Source organism: Sus scrofa, chromosome 6, assembly GCF_000003025.6.
Source record: "Sus scrofa isolate TJ Tabasco breed Duroc chromosome 6, Sscrofa11.1, whole genome shotgun sequence".
Classification (NCBI taxonomy): Eukaryota; Metazoa; Chordata; class Mammalia; order Artiodactyla; family Suidae; genus Sus; species Sus scrofa.
In genome coordinates, this window is record NC_010448.4 from 134,831,082 (window position 1) to 134,846,217 (window position 15,136).

Sequence of the window (15,136 nt, forward strand, 5' to 3'; positions counted from 1 at the left end):
CTGTACACCTGAAAAAAGCACAACACTGTAAATCAATTATACTTCAATAAAAATAATTAAATAACCAATTTTTAAAACTAGTTTATTCCTTTAATATTTTGTTCCTCTGTTGAGAATTCCTTCTATTCCTACAATACTAGAGGTGAACTTCTTAATCTTCTATCATTTTGCCTATGTATTTCATTCTTTTTTAAAATTATATGTACTGGACACTTACTGTAAACAAGGCATTCTTCTAGGTCCTAAGGATACATTCGTGATTAAAACTGACAAAATTCTCTGTTCATATAGAGCTGATATTCCAGAATATGTTATTACCATAAAATTAACTAGACAGAAATGATAGGTAGTAGAGAACTTAAAATTAAGAGTTATGATTAAGGATATCCCTCAGTGAACTAGCTATGGCCTAACCATCACTTTTGTCATCATAAGTATTTATCCTTAAGCTCTTTACAATTTCACCTGATATTTGTGCTCCTACCCTAATGTCTGCATCACAAAAATATCCCAAATAGATATTAGGACTAAAAACCACAGCCCTGACCGCTCTATGAATAGTAAATTCAACTCTCATTTCTACCCATGTAGCATACCATTCTTTCAGATGAAGGATTCCACCTCTGAAGCCTTAGGAGAAGTTAAATTATCATCATAAGATCACCAAATTCCCAAATAAGTGTCACCTTTACCGCACAAACTTTGGGATGTCAAATTTGCTCAAACTGAATCTCCATAGACACAGATTTGGAATTACCTTTCCAGTGGGAAAACACAGCTTACCTGCAGCACTCAGCTTACAAAGAGGGAATTAAGCCGTTTGTGAAACATTGCATGTCAAGAGTTAAATAAGCCTAAAAATACACTTTTCCAAGTAACTACAAATTATTCCACAGGACAGAGCTTTAACAGTAATTCTCTTTTGCTTGAAATTTCTGGCCCAAGAGTGCTCTTATCACATGAGTCATAGACAAACATCCAGCAAATGGACTATTTTCTAGTCATATAGTGCAGCCACAGGAGGGAGGGCTGTGGGGTCGGTTCTGGATTAGAACACCATCTCGACCACTTTCTAGTGATGTGACATTGGCTGGGTCACTTTAACCTTGGTGAGATTTATAGGGCTATTATGAGAATCTAATGTACCAGATACTACCAGTTTCATCTCATTTAATCCTCACAGCAGTCCTGTAATAGCTCAATGAGAACACCATGTAATAATCTAACAGGTATTTTAGAGTTGAAGAAATAATTTAAACAAAATGTCTACCACAGTCCTCAGCACATAATAAACACTCTTCCACTCCTGTATGCATGTGCCTGAAGCCCCTTGTATGTGTACGCAGAATAAAATGTCTACAGCTGTTACTCACTTAATACTTGTCTTGGTCTTAATAAACTCTGCTCATCCTGTTTACACTCAGTTCTTGCATCACCAAGAGATGGTTATGGAGTGCATGACCCTAACTTTCTATCGCTTCAGACTAGCTGTCTCTTTCCTTTCACACGTCAAAAAACCCGAAAGGCATATTGTAAAGACTAAAGATGAATGAGCTGAGTTACCTCACATTCCAGGAGATTCCATTCTTTTGGTGTCTCTTCAGAGAAAAAGAAGGGTCAACACGTAAGAGTGTCACTCCTTATAAAGAAAGATGGGTGGGCTTATCTTCCCTTGCCTTCTACCCTTTCAATGATTTTTATCATTGACTTGGTTGAAAGCATTAAGGAGGATCGTTGACTCTCTATACTAGTTTTTGGTTATGCAGAGGGGAAGTGCACACAGCAGTTTGGTTGGTCAGGAATTGAAGAAAAATCCCCAGAAAAGAGATAAAAGAATCCTCCCCTGGACAACGGGACTGGAGATTTCCTGAAAGGAGCTGGGAGAATGCTAGGAAAACACCTCGGGTTATATAATTGCTGCTGTTCTTACCATTTTCTCTTCTATACAATCCTGAATTCTGAGTCACTGACTCACAACATCAACAAACGTGCTCACAGGAAAACCGTGGCAAATCGGAATGTTAGGACAACAACTGTCATCACCTACCTCGCTGGTTGGCTCTGAAGTTTAAATCCTTGGGACTCATCCCGTCCTGAGCGCCATGACCCATGGGGACCACCTCATGTTTTTCCTTTTTATGTTTCTGTTGGCTTTTTCTCCTGTAATTACAATAGTCATATGTTAGGTTGGATGGTTTCTCTGGCTATGTAAATCATATTTGTAGTCCATGTTTAAACTCCTTCTGTTTGGCAACTTATTCGTATACTAACAAACATTTCTTTTTCTGCAATGAGTTTTCTTAAGATTTATAAAGTTATTTTTTTTCTTAAGACATATATTAACTTCTAATTCATACATATAATGTGGATCCTCTATCCTTCTACTTAAAAATACTTGATTTCAGACTTGATAATAACATTTTTAAAGTGACTCCTCATTGACAGTGAGCAAGCTTCTGGCACATATTTTCAAGTTTTGACCTTCATTAAGCTGTCTAAATAGTTACCAAATATGTATTTATTGAAAGTCAAGAAACATCAAACTTACATATGTGCACAGCACTGCACTAAGTACTAATATATGATAATATGTTTGAGATTAAACTAAAGTAACTGCAGCAATGTCTATCCATGTATGATTAATATCAATAATAACAGAATTTCTTAATTCACTTACAAATGTAATTGAATACATGTAATAATTATTTCTTCCCTGTATTAAGTTTTTAAACCCTTTAATAATCTAAGATCTTCTCTATTCCTGTAATATTTTAATTTAACTCTTTAATATTCTATCTTTGTGTCTAGGATACAAGTTAATTTGTTAACCAACAAAGCAAAATGTGAACTCAATCTTATTTTGTAAGTGGTGGCCCTACCTCCCACTTCCCTAAAATATATTGTAATTACTTGATAAGTACTTGTTTTCACCATGCAGTCATACTGTTTTCTTCAAGCAGCTGAGTAACTTGTTTTTATGTTTAACACTAAATGGTCTAACAGTTTATTACCAGTATGAAGCTCAACCATAAAATTTACCCCATCTTCATGGCAGGGTCCAGTCTCTGGCAAAAGCAATAACCAAAATAGAACTTTATAACTTACAGAAATAGTTCTCCAAATAAATAGCCCTAGCTTGTTTTACTACCTAAGTTTTGTAATTTTCTTTCTAAAGCAAGAGCAGTTAATTACTCGATTCTCTGCAGTCTTTCATACAGACAAGGCCCAATTCCTCTAGCTGCATGACATGTACAGTGCTATTTACTGCTCAGTTACCTGGGCACAGAGGGAAAATGTATGAGTTGATGTTGAAAAGCAATGAGTGCCTCATATCAAAAGATAATGCAAATACCATGTGACATTACATCATCAGAAATAAAGATTGTTTGACTGAATGCAGCAAATAGAAAAGGGAAATTGAGAAGTTGCCACGACATTTATTCCCACACCCTGGAGCCAAAGTCATACTGGCCATCCTTTCTTATGCTTCTTTGTTCCAAATATTATATAAGACCCCACAAAATTTCACAAATTTTGGTCTAGGTTGTCGGGGGGAATTCATCTTACAACTCTGAGTAAGGCTTAGATTTTCATTCATGAAGTCTTCATTCTTAATGATTGGAAAAAAGAGAGCCATAAATTTCTTTATGTGTAAATCATGTTTTGTTTACTATGGCTTATATAAAGGAAACTAAAAAACCAAAATTCCATTCTGTTTATTATAAGAAGATTAAAGCACATGAATTGAATGATTGTAACAGGTGCCAACACCAGACTGATAGCAAGATTCTGGAAACTGAAGGATGTTTTTCCCATTGCGATGCTGATGGCCAAACAACGGCCAGAGTGTCTGTGATATTATATGACATACAGGTCACTAGAATAACTTTATACTCAGTCTCAATACAGATGCAGAGAAACACTGATAAAACAGCAGATTCTCAATGCCCCAAGCTACGCCACCCAACCTCAGACATAAATATTTATGGAACTTGTCATGATCTCACTTGTCTCCTGTTCAACAGAAGTAAAAAGGTGGGAAGAGGACCTTTGGAATCAAGACAAGGCAATGATACAAATATTTATTAGCTCTTTCTACACCTTCCTTGTTGGAACAAATATTCATATATGCACATTGATTGTTCTAAGGTACCAATCTTAATAAAGTTTCATTTCCTGAGTCCCACTCCAGCCTGATATCTTCTGGATCATTCTCTCCTTAGACTTGATATGCAACCTTCTCAAGCTCCCTTCTCAGATTCTTTTATTTTTCCATGATGGAAGAGCTAAGGTAAGGAATGGGAAGTTGTCCAGAAACTCTTGAAATCTGCCTTTCCAAGAATGAGTTTGGGTTTTTGTTTGTATGTTTGTTTGTTGGGGGGGGGTGCACCTGCAGCATGTATGTAAGTTCCCAGACTAGGAGTCAAATTGGAGCTGTAGGGCCCAGGCTACACCATAGCCACAGCAACATGGGCTCCAAGACGCATATGTGACCTACACCACAGCTCACGAAAACGCCAGATCCTTAACCCACTGAGCAAGGCCAGGGATCGAACACGCATCCTCAAGGATACTAGTTGGATTCGTTTCTGCTGTGCCACAACAGGAACCCTCAGAATCACTTTGTTGACAGCGCTAAGAACCTCAGATACACCTGTACATAAACCCATGTTGAAGTCATATAAAAATGTGTTAATTATTTTCATCATTTCTCTTTCTAAATAACAGCTTAATCATGTTCAATAAAGTAAAGAATGATTATAGCAGTCAATTATATTTGGATTTGAGTCTTGGCTCAGACCCCTATTGATCATCAGCAAGTTGTTGAACCTCTAGAAACCTCATTTTCCTGTTTTGTGAAATGGGTGGAATAATACCCATCTATTAAGAAAATTGGAAATAATATAACTTAGGCACCCAACACATAAAAGTACACAATAAATATGAACAATTATGCTTCTTAACTTACTATGACATTATTCCCAGAACCCCTATTCCTGAGCCATCACCCTGAGAACTTGCTTGGTCAAGCTACCCCCATTCTGTTTTCCCCCTTCATCTAATTTTTAAAAAGTCAGAGTGGTCCAGAGACAGAATACCCCCCTTGGCCACTTCTTATGTTCTTGTTGGCAGACCTTTGCTTTACTAACTAACAAGTGCTCATTCCACTCCACTTCTAAAACCATTCAACAATGTCTTTCTCATTTCAGTTTCTGCCCCACTGCATTACCTCTAAAGCAAATTTTATAAACCAACTTTTCTTCTTCCACTTCTTTTTTTCCTTTCCCTTTCCCTCTAGAACAAGGGGAGAATGAGGTGGACTGGGATTTTGGTGTTAGTAGATACAAACTATTGCATATGGAGTGGATAAGCAATGACATTCTAGTGTGTACAGCACAGGGAACTATAGCTAATCATTTGTGATAGAACATGGTGGCGGATGATGTGAGAAAAAAAATTTATAAATATATGAATGACCGCCACTTTTCTGTGCAGCAGAACTTGACAGAACATTGTAAATCAACTATAATAGGAAAAAAATTATTTTTCAAAAAGAAAAAGGAAAAAAAACTTTTAGGGGGGGCTAAGCAAGGTAAACAGGAACACGGAGGCTGTGGGCACAAGGAGGTGTCTCAGCTGGAAAACTGGAGCCCAAGCAGGAGGAGCAGGACACTGACCTAAGGAAATGGTGACGTGGTGGCCCAGTTTGGGGTGGCAGAGCTCTGAAATGGGTGAAAATAAAGTCCCAGCCAGGAGAAGGCCCAGAGTGGGTTGTCAAAGGCTGAGCAGGGTGAAGAAGGTATCCACACGGAGGTGTGGCCACGTGCAGGCTGTCAGCCCCATGAAGTGGGGAGAGTCTCTCTGTATGACAGCAATCAGTGTCACAGCCCAAGCAAGGTGAGACATCTGGTTTCAAAGCCTAAGCAAAGTAAACAGAAAACCAGCATGAGGGGGATTGGCAGCAGGAGATTGGTTATACACAGGAGAACTGAGCAAATAAATATACTGAGGATATTGGGAGCTAGATTTCTCACAGTTGGGGAAGGGAGTTACAAATACGAAAAGAAAGAAAAACTGGAATGAATCTTGGGGTATTAGCATTGGAGATATCTCTGTGAACACAGGGTTTTGACATTTAAATAGAAATTTTAAAAATACAGATGTAAAAATATATATTTAGGAGTTCCATTGTGCCTCGGTGGAAATGAATCTGACTAGTATCCATGAGGACACAGCTTTGACCCCTGGCCCCGCTCAGTAGGTTAAGGATCCAGCATTGCTGTGAACTGCAGTGTAGGTTGCAGACACAGCTCGGATCTGGCGTTGCTGTGGCTGTGGTGTAGGCCAGCGGCTATAGCTATGACTCGACCCCTAGCCTGGGAACCTCCATATGCCACAGGCACAGCCCTAAAAAGCAAAGTATATATACAAATATATATATATATATATATATTTGTTTCTTCTCCTGGGAGACTTGAGTGGACAAAGCTCGGGAACATAAAATTATATATTATATATAATAGCAAATAAATAAAGAATATATAATATTATAATTATACATAACAAATAAATAAATCATATATAAATACAGTATTATATATTCCCCAGCTTTGTCCACTCAAGGGGTCTGGGAGCAGCAACATCACAATAGCAGCCATGAGTTTACCTAACACCACAATCCTGGCTTATAAACACCATTCTCTAATGACATGGATCAGAAGTCTTTGGAGAAATGAGTGTTTCCAGGACTGTGGCAGGGAAAATACAAATGAGCCCAGAATCTCTTCTTGTGCCGAAAGTACAGCTGTGTTCAAAGGATTAACGGGTTATGTCAAAAGGACACAGAAGGAGTTCCCGTCATGGCTCAGTGGAAATGAATCTGACAAGCCTCCATGAGGATGCAGGTTGATCCCTGACCTTGCTCAGTGGGTTAAGAATCCGGCATTGTCGTAAGCTGTGGTGTAGGTTGCAGATGCAGCTCAGATCCATCGTTGCTGTGGCTGTGGTGTAGGCCAGCAGCTGCAACTCCAATTCAGCTCCTAGCCTGGGCACCTCCACATGCCGCAGATGCAGCCCCTAAAAAAAACAAAAACAAAAATAACAAAAAAAAGGACACAGCAACCAGCTTGAAGATTCCCCCATCAAATGAGGGGATCACTTAAGATGAGAATAAATAATGATAGAAATAGATTATAACTTTTAAATAAAATAGGAATTCATAAGTCCACAGTGAGAGAGAGAGAGGGAGATAGATTAGACAGATAGATAGATAGTGGGAGGGAGGTGGAAGGGAAGAAGAAAAAGAAATAGTTTGTTAAGGAATAGGATGTCTAGCTACTCTCAAAGGACCACTTTACAAAATATTAATTACAAAGAGTAATTACAAAGGTAAACTGGCAGACACCACCTTAATCAAAGGATCAAAGATCATTAAGTGATTGATAAGCAGGTCATCAGTAATGGGAAAAACAGAAATCCTGATGGAGACAATGAGATGAGCCTAGCACCACTTTTGTGATATTCCTGCCAAGGACACATAAGCTGAATCTTATCAATAGAAAACAAGAAAAACATTCCTCAGTGTGTTACTTTGTACAAAATAACTGCCCCATAATTCTCAAGGTCATGAAAGTCAAAAAAAAAAAAAAGAGTGAGAAAAGGGGAAAACTAAAGAGGCATCTAAGACAACTGAGTGATTTTGACTTGGATGATCCTGCTACAAAGGGCACTTTCAAGATAATTCACAAAGCTCACGTGGTGTTTGAGGGTTAGAGGGTAGTGATGTGTCAGTATTAATTTCCTACCCTTGATGGTTTCACTGTGATTCATTAGGAGAATGTTGGCAGCGGTGGGAAATACACTAAAGTATCCAGGGGTGAGGGGCAACTTGTTCTCAAATAATTGAGGAAAAAAACTCTTTGTACTCTTTTTGCAATTTCTCTATAAATTTGAGATTACTTCAAAGTAAAATATATTTTCATAAGTAAACACACTGATATAAATGCACCGAAGTACAAAAACGTTCAACACATCAGAAAAAGAGAGAAGCCAAGCTCTCAAAACACATCAATAGTTTCTGCAAGCTACCTGACAAGTTTTATGCGAAGATTTGTAAAATAAAATCTGCTTTATTGTTCACTGAATGGCCATTTCTTTTCTGGCTGTCTGGCTGCCACCACCAAGGCTTGATCTTGTCCCTGCTTTTCAAGTGAGGTGCACAGAGTAGACACTGGAGCACAAGAGGGACTCTGTCTAGAGAAGAGCTCAGTAAGCTCCTGAGACAACTTGGAATGCTGAAACTCATCAGGGCAGCTCCCGTCTTTGTTTACCTACTGGCCTGGGAAACCCTCCACGCCATCACGATCTCATATCCAAGCTAATTTTTTAAAACCAAAACTGGCATTCCATAGGTCAATTTTAGTGCCAGAGAACCCGTCACACATGCGGTTTTGAGACTGTGCCATTAAAGAAATGGCAGGTACCCTAAACCAATGTGGCTGACAAGTTGATGGCAGGAAGTACATAGCCTAAGGAGGTATATAATGGTTGGCATGGTGACATTATTTATAAAGTGCAAAATCCTAGAGTGTAAAACAAAAAATTCCTGGGCTTAATGTCTCCAGGGTTTAATCATTTGAGAGTTGTCATATGGCAGAGTGTTCTAAATTAATCTAATTCATAATCTGATATAAAATGTATTTCTCAAACATAAGCTAGGTTTGGACCACCCCAAATATGAATCTACTGTTGGTAACCACACAGATGGATTCATATCTTTAAATCAACAAGCTCCCTGTTCCAGCAGGGAGTTCATAACACAAACGAGGTAAAGGCAACCTCAGTCATTTTCCAAATTAATTATATATTTCCTATTGTGGTCTGCATCCTATTATATTCCCCCACACCAGGGGATGTATCTATTTTATCCTTACTTAAATGGTATCCGTATACTTACGCTGGTTTGTTTTTTTTCCGCCCTTAGCAGCATATTAAATTATAATTATTTCTCATGTCAAGGAATATTTTTCTGAACCCGGCTGCATAAAATTCTCCTAAATAGATGTACCTATTTTTTGGAAGCTTGTTAGTTGCCATATTGTTGACAAAAGTTGACACTTTTTATCTGAATCTCTGATTGTTTCCTTGGCATAATCCCCTAAATGTGAACTGTTGAGCCAGTACGTGTACACACATTAGGCTTTGATAGTATGAACAAACTGCCCTCCAAAAAGGTCCTCCCCTGAGCTGCTTCCCCTGTCCCCCCTTCCCAGCAACTGAGTATTATCACATTTCAGTGATAGGAGTTGAATTTTGTTTGTTTGTTTGTTTGTTTGTTTTTATGTGTGTGTGTTGCTGTTGTTTTTTTTGTTTTTTTTTTGTTTTTTTTTTTTTTGCATTGCTGTGGCTGTGGTGTAGGCCAGCAGCTACAGCTTTTATTTTATTTTATTTTTTTGGCTTTTTGCCATTTCTTGGGCCGTTCCCGCAGCACATGGAGATTCCCAGGCTAGGGATCTAATTGGAGCTGTAGCCGCCAGCCTATGCCAGAGCCACAGCAACACGGGATCCAAGCCGGATCGGCAACCTACGCCACAGCTCACGGCAACGCCAGATCGTTAACCCACTGAGCAAGGGCAGGGATCGAACCCTCAACCTCATGGTTCCTAGTCGGATTCATTAACCACTGAGCCACGACGGGAACTCCGGAGTTGAATTATTAAAAAATTAAATAACTTTACCTAATTGAGTAGAGCACTCCTTGGGGGGAAAAAAAAAATATATATATATATATATTATATATTGCTTCAAGAGTTAACATCTTTTGAGCGCCAGGGGGGTTTTGGTTGTTTTTCAGAGAACACTATGGCCTTAAAAGGCTGGTTATCTGCTAATCTCAAAGTGAACAACTTTCTGGATCCTACCACCCCTCATAGAGCTGTCTGACTAAAGTAAATTGCCCCAAAAGCAAAGCACTGTTTGCTTCCTTGGATTGCTTTCTGAGTTCTACACCAGTCACTTCAAGTGTTGTAACTCATTTCTTTTTGCCAAAATCAGCTCACTCACCAACTGTTTTTAATTAGCTATGGTTAGGATGGCGTTGGCATTTTCTCCCCCTCCCGCTTTTAGAATACAAATTTCCAAAATAATTACCTATTAGGCTTGAAGTCTTAGGTTTTTGCTAACCCTGAGGGAGGAGTGTTTTGTTTTGTTTTGTGGGGTTTTTTTGTTTTTGATTGGGTTTTCTTGTTTTTTTGGGGGGTTGGGTTTTTTTTTTTTTTTTTTTTTTTTGGTTCGTGCTTGTTTTGGAAAGTTTGTAAAGCCATTTAGTTCTTTCCGCGGATCAGATAGCCAAATAAACATAGGTGCCATTTTTGACAGCACAGTTATTAAAATACTGTACATTCTTTGGGTTATTCTACTGGGTTTTGGCTTTTTTAAGTACTATGGAAAACATAAGATTATTGATTCATTCACATTATTATAAAAATCAAGGTGAAAAGACACAAGATAACAATTGGGTTTAGCTAAATGGATCCATTTAGAGAAAAGTGCCCTTAAACATGCACAAGCAGACATCTAACTTATTTGCTTGGTTTTTCAAAATTAACCTTTCCTGGAGTTCCCACTGTGGCACAGCAAGTTAACTATCCAGCACTGCCACAGCCAAGTGACCTTAGGGTGTAGGTCACAGGTGCAGCTCAGATTCAGTTCCTGGCCTGGGAACTTCCATGCACCACGGGTGCGGCTGAAAAAGAAAAAAAAAATTTAACTTTTCTCATACTGGCAAAAAGTAGAATTTCCCTCCTCACTATCCCATTGTTTTTTATTTGAAATATGTTTTATTGTACAGGGTAATGTAGTATAAAGAAAGACATTGTAAATGCAATGAAGGAGAAATCCATAATTACGATTGTGTACTCCTTTTTATTTTAATGTGTGTTTTGGTATAAGCGAAGTCTCATCCTAATGTTGCATAAAAAGTTATTTTTGCATTTACATTTCCTTGCTCTTACACAAGATCCATTTGGGATAAGGCAGATGGAATCAGAATTTTGCATTAATGAACCAGGAAGAATGACGCCTCATAAACAGTTAGGCACCATGAATGTCAGGTGCTATTACGTGTTCCGAATTACATCTGCACCATCGTTTGGCCTAGTTATACAAGGGAAAAATAACCAAACAATTGTATTTCTTGAGAACTGGACTGAGCAACAAAGTTAAATCAGGAAATGAACTCCACAGTTTATGAGGCTCCTCAGGATTCAGCTTGACTCTGCAATAGCTCAAAAAAAAATTTAATTTCAGTTTCAAAATGGAGCTTTTGTTTTGCACATATCCTCTGTGTGTGTGTGTGTGTGTGTGTGTGTGGTGTGTGTGTGTGAGATCTGGAGTTAGTTCCCTCATCAGACTTTCTTGAGAAGGGATGTGGATAATCTTTTTACTGGAGCAAATAATTCTGAAACTTTAGGGAGAACAAGTTATTTGCTACTTGGGCTGAATGCACTGATAATTGAGCTCCTCTCTGCACATTGGGGGGACCAGCTCCTTCATGAGTTGTGCCCACAAAACTCAGGCCAAGCTCTGGGCACAACAGACAAGCAGGATTGCAGGGTGTGGAGTCAAAGAGTCCTGGGCTCTAAACCTGTTTCTGCTACTTGCTGGCTGTGTGGGCAAAGTCATTTGGCTTTCATGCCTCAGTTTTCTCATCTGTAAAATGGGAAAAATAGCAATACTTGCTTGACAGAGTGGTTATGAAGATCAAGAAATATAATGCATACAGAGAGCACTTTGCAAGGTTTAGAACATTAGGCACTATAATATTAGCTATTTTTATCTTTTTTTTTATTTTACTATCTATAGGCCAGAAAACTTAAAAACCCAATTTTTTTTCAATTTATTCAAAATTTAAGCTCATTGAAATGTTTCCAATTTTATCATTTCTTTTCCTTTGGCTACTCACAAATAGCCAGTTTTAAAAATTACAGCATTTTCCAGACATATTAAGATATAAATATGAGATTTTCTTACATATGCATTATCTCACATTTTTAAAAATTTTCAAAATTTTTTAAAAAAATGGCAAAATCAAATGTTCCCATGGAAAGACTCAGAATAACTTTAAAATGCAAGTATTTAAAATTTTTTTGAAAATAAAATAGTGTTTGCTCTCCAAGATAAAAAGTTTTTGAAAACTTTAAAAATTATCCATGTGGTGGACTTGGAGAATAGATAGACATGTGGTTGACAAGGGGGAAGGGGAGCGAGTGGAGTGAATTGGGAGTTTGGGGTTAATATATACAAATTACTGCTTTTGGAATGGATTAGCAATGAGATCCTGCTGTGTAGCACTGATAACTATGTCTAGACACTTATGATGAAGCATGATAATGGGAGAAAAAAGAATGTATACATGTATGTGTAACTGGGTCACCATGCTGTACAGTAGAAAAAAAATAATAATGTATTGGGGAAATCTAAAAAACTGGTAAAAAAAAAATTATCCATGTGGGAGGAGAGAAAGATATTTTAAGGGAGGTATATTTTTCCACTTTAAAAACTAATTTGTCTATTTAACAAAATTTCATTCATTAAGCATCATTAGGAAGTTCCCGTTGTAGTACAGCAGAAACAAACCCAACCGATATCCATGAGGATGCAGGTTGGATCCCTGGCCTAGCTCAGCAGGTAGGGGATCTGGCATTGCCATGAGCTGTGATGTGGGTCACAGACTCAGCTCGGATCCTGCATTGCTGTGACTGTGATGTAGGCCGGCAGCTGCAGCTCCGATTTGACCCCTGGCCTGGGAAATTCCATTTGCCTGGGGTGAGGCGCTAAAAAAAAAAAAAAAAAAAAAAAAAAAAAAGCATTACTAAGTACGTACTACACACCAAGTATCTACTAAGTTGGTATTAAACACCTGCTTCAAGTACCTGTGCTTAGCAGTGAGCAGATGGAAGAAGTTTCTGGCTTCCTCACAGAGCTCACTGACACTGTTCAGCTCATGCTGCTCACAGTTCCAGCAAAAATGATGGGCAGGTCCTAGGATTGATCTTTTTAAACATATACTTCTTTAAGGGAGTTCCCATTGTGGCTCAGTGGTAACAAACCCAACTAGTGTCCATGAAGATGTGGGTTCGATCCCTGGCCTCGCTCAGTGGGTTAAGGATCTGGCATTGCCTGAGCTGTGGTACAGGTTGCAGATGCAGCTCAGATCTTGTGTTGCTGTGGCTGTAGCATAGACCAGCCGCTGCAGCTCTAATTTGACCCCTAGCCTGGGAACTTCCATATGCCGTGGGTGCAGCCCTAAAAATCAAAAAACAAAAAACACATACCTGTTTTAAAAATGAATAAATACAACATCTGGGTTCTATTTACAACTCAATTTTTCCTGGAGTTTTTCCTCCTGACTCAGAACCACAATTTCTAAAGTCTGTGAGGGGTATTGATTTAGCCTTAACTCATACTTATTAAAAAAAAATCCAATGGCTGACAAAGTAAATTATATTTTTAATTTTGCTTTCAGCTACATTTGTTTTTTTTAGAATCACATAAACTACCCCACAGGATAGTTTTGAAGATTAAATGCCACAGTGCTTATACAGGACCTCGTAGAGAGTAAGAATGCAATCGATATCATTCTCTCTGGTCTAAATCTGCATGTGCTAATATAATAATTCTGAAAGGGCTGTATTCATTTTGGTATTTCACAGGCGAGAAGACTGAGGTTCCAGGGGTGAAATAATCTGGCCAAATCTACAAGGTTAGTAAGTGGCAGAACCAGGATTCAAACCTAAACTTGTCTTATTCCAAAGTCTTTCCATTTGCCTCTATTAGGAGACTTTTCTGAATAAAATTGAATTTGTAAAGTTGTTTTTCAAACTCTTCTTTCTTCTTGAGTCCAGAATTCCTAGAGACTCCAAAGAGGTGCCTGGGATTTACTAACCACTATTCCAACAAAACTATACAAAAAAAAAAAAAATCTGTGGTTCGATTTTTAATAATTTCCCCACATTGAATAATTTCCCCATATTGAAAAAATCTGAAGGGTGATTTAGAATGACAGAAGCTTCACCTGAAAGCTTAAGGCCTGGACTGATAATATACAGTTTCTTTCTCTCTCCCACTTTATCTCTTACATAACAGAAACCAAAGAACAAAACATGGGACTGTCATGTAGAGATTCCCTTTCTAGGCATCAGCACACCCCCATATGGTGACACCTGCACTCCTACCTCACGGTTGAAAAACCAAGGCAACTTTGGAAACCAGACCAACACTGAATGACAAACAAATGGAGAGTACAAAAGATCCATTACATAAAAATAGGAATATAGCGGTGGCCAAAATTGCCACCAGCTTTACTGATCCACGTCACCTTCTAGACCGACGAGGTAATTCTGCAGGGGAAACATGGATGGTTCAGATGTCGGTTACCCATCGGGAAGTCGGAAGGAGAGATGAAGACGCAAGCTGAGCAGTTACCCCTGAAATAAAGAGAAGCCTGTTCTTAGGGCGGGCAAGGACTCTCCATGAATAACAAAATGAACAAGACATGAAGTACTTTGTTTAAGGCAGAAGCTAAAATTCAATGATTTAATTGGGAATCTATAATTTTCTTAAACTGCACAGTGGTAATTTTAGTGTCCAATATTCATTTCAATACTCTGAAATCCCTGCTGATTTCTCACTGACTTTCTGATGTAAGCAATTTCTTGAGATACTTCCCATTATTCACCAATGGTATATATTTTATTCAATCTCTTACCTAACTGCAGAATCAACCCTATCTTTAATCTGCTCAGGCCTCGGGAATCATAGCAGAATGAGGAGGAATACCCCCAGAGCTCTTTTGCCTGGTCATTCCATCCAACCGCAACCTCAAGCACAGCTGACTGAGCCAAACACATATCAATACAAATAAAACATTGCAAGAGACTTGGCAGGTCTCTGCATGTTGTCTGAACATTTTCCACTGACCAATGCCAGCTCCGCCACCACTTAGCTACTCCTATTCTACTTGTAATCAAAACTCCCACATCTGGAAAGAATAATCATAATTTTTAACATGTTAGTCCTTAGAGGGCTCATGAGAGTAGAAAAAATAAGAAGCCCCCCCCAAGGATGTCCAAGTCAT

At 38.5% G+C, this 15,136-nt stretch overlaps 1 long non-coding RNA gene across 1 annotated transcript in view; it reads right to left on the reverse strand.

Annotated features, from left to right (window-relative positions):
- LOC106510698 overlaps positions 1 to 14,871 on the reverse strand; it is a 66,276-nt gene extending 51,405 nt beyond the window's left edge. Inside the window, exons 1-3 of the long non-coding RNA XR_002345123.1 lie at positions 14,768 to 14,871; positions 14,378 to 14,486; positions 2,048 to 2,160 (exon numbers count right to left, since the gene is read on the reverse strand). This is a non-coding gene — a long non-coding RNA (uncharacterized LOC106510698). The remainder of the gene's footprint in view (positions 1 to 2,047; positions 2,161 to 14,377; positions 14,487 to 14,767) is intronic.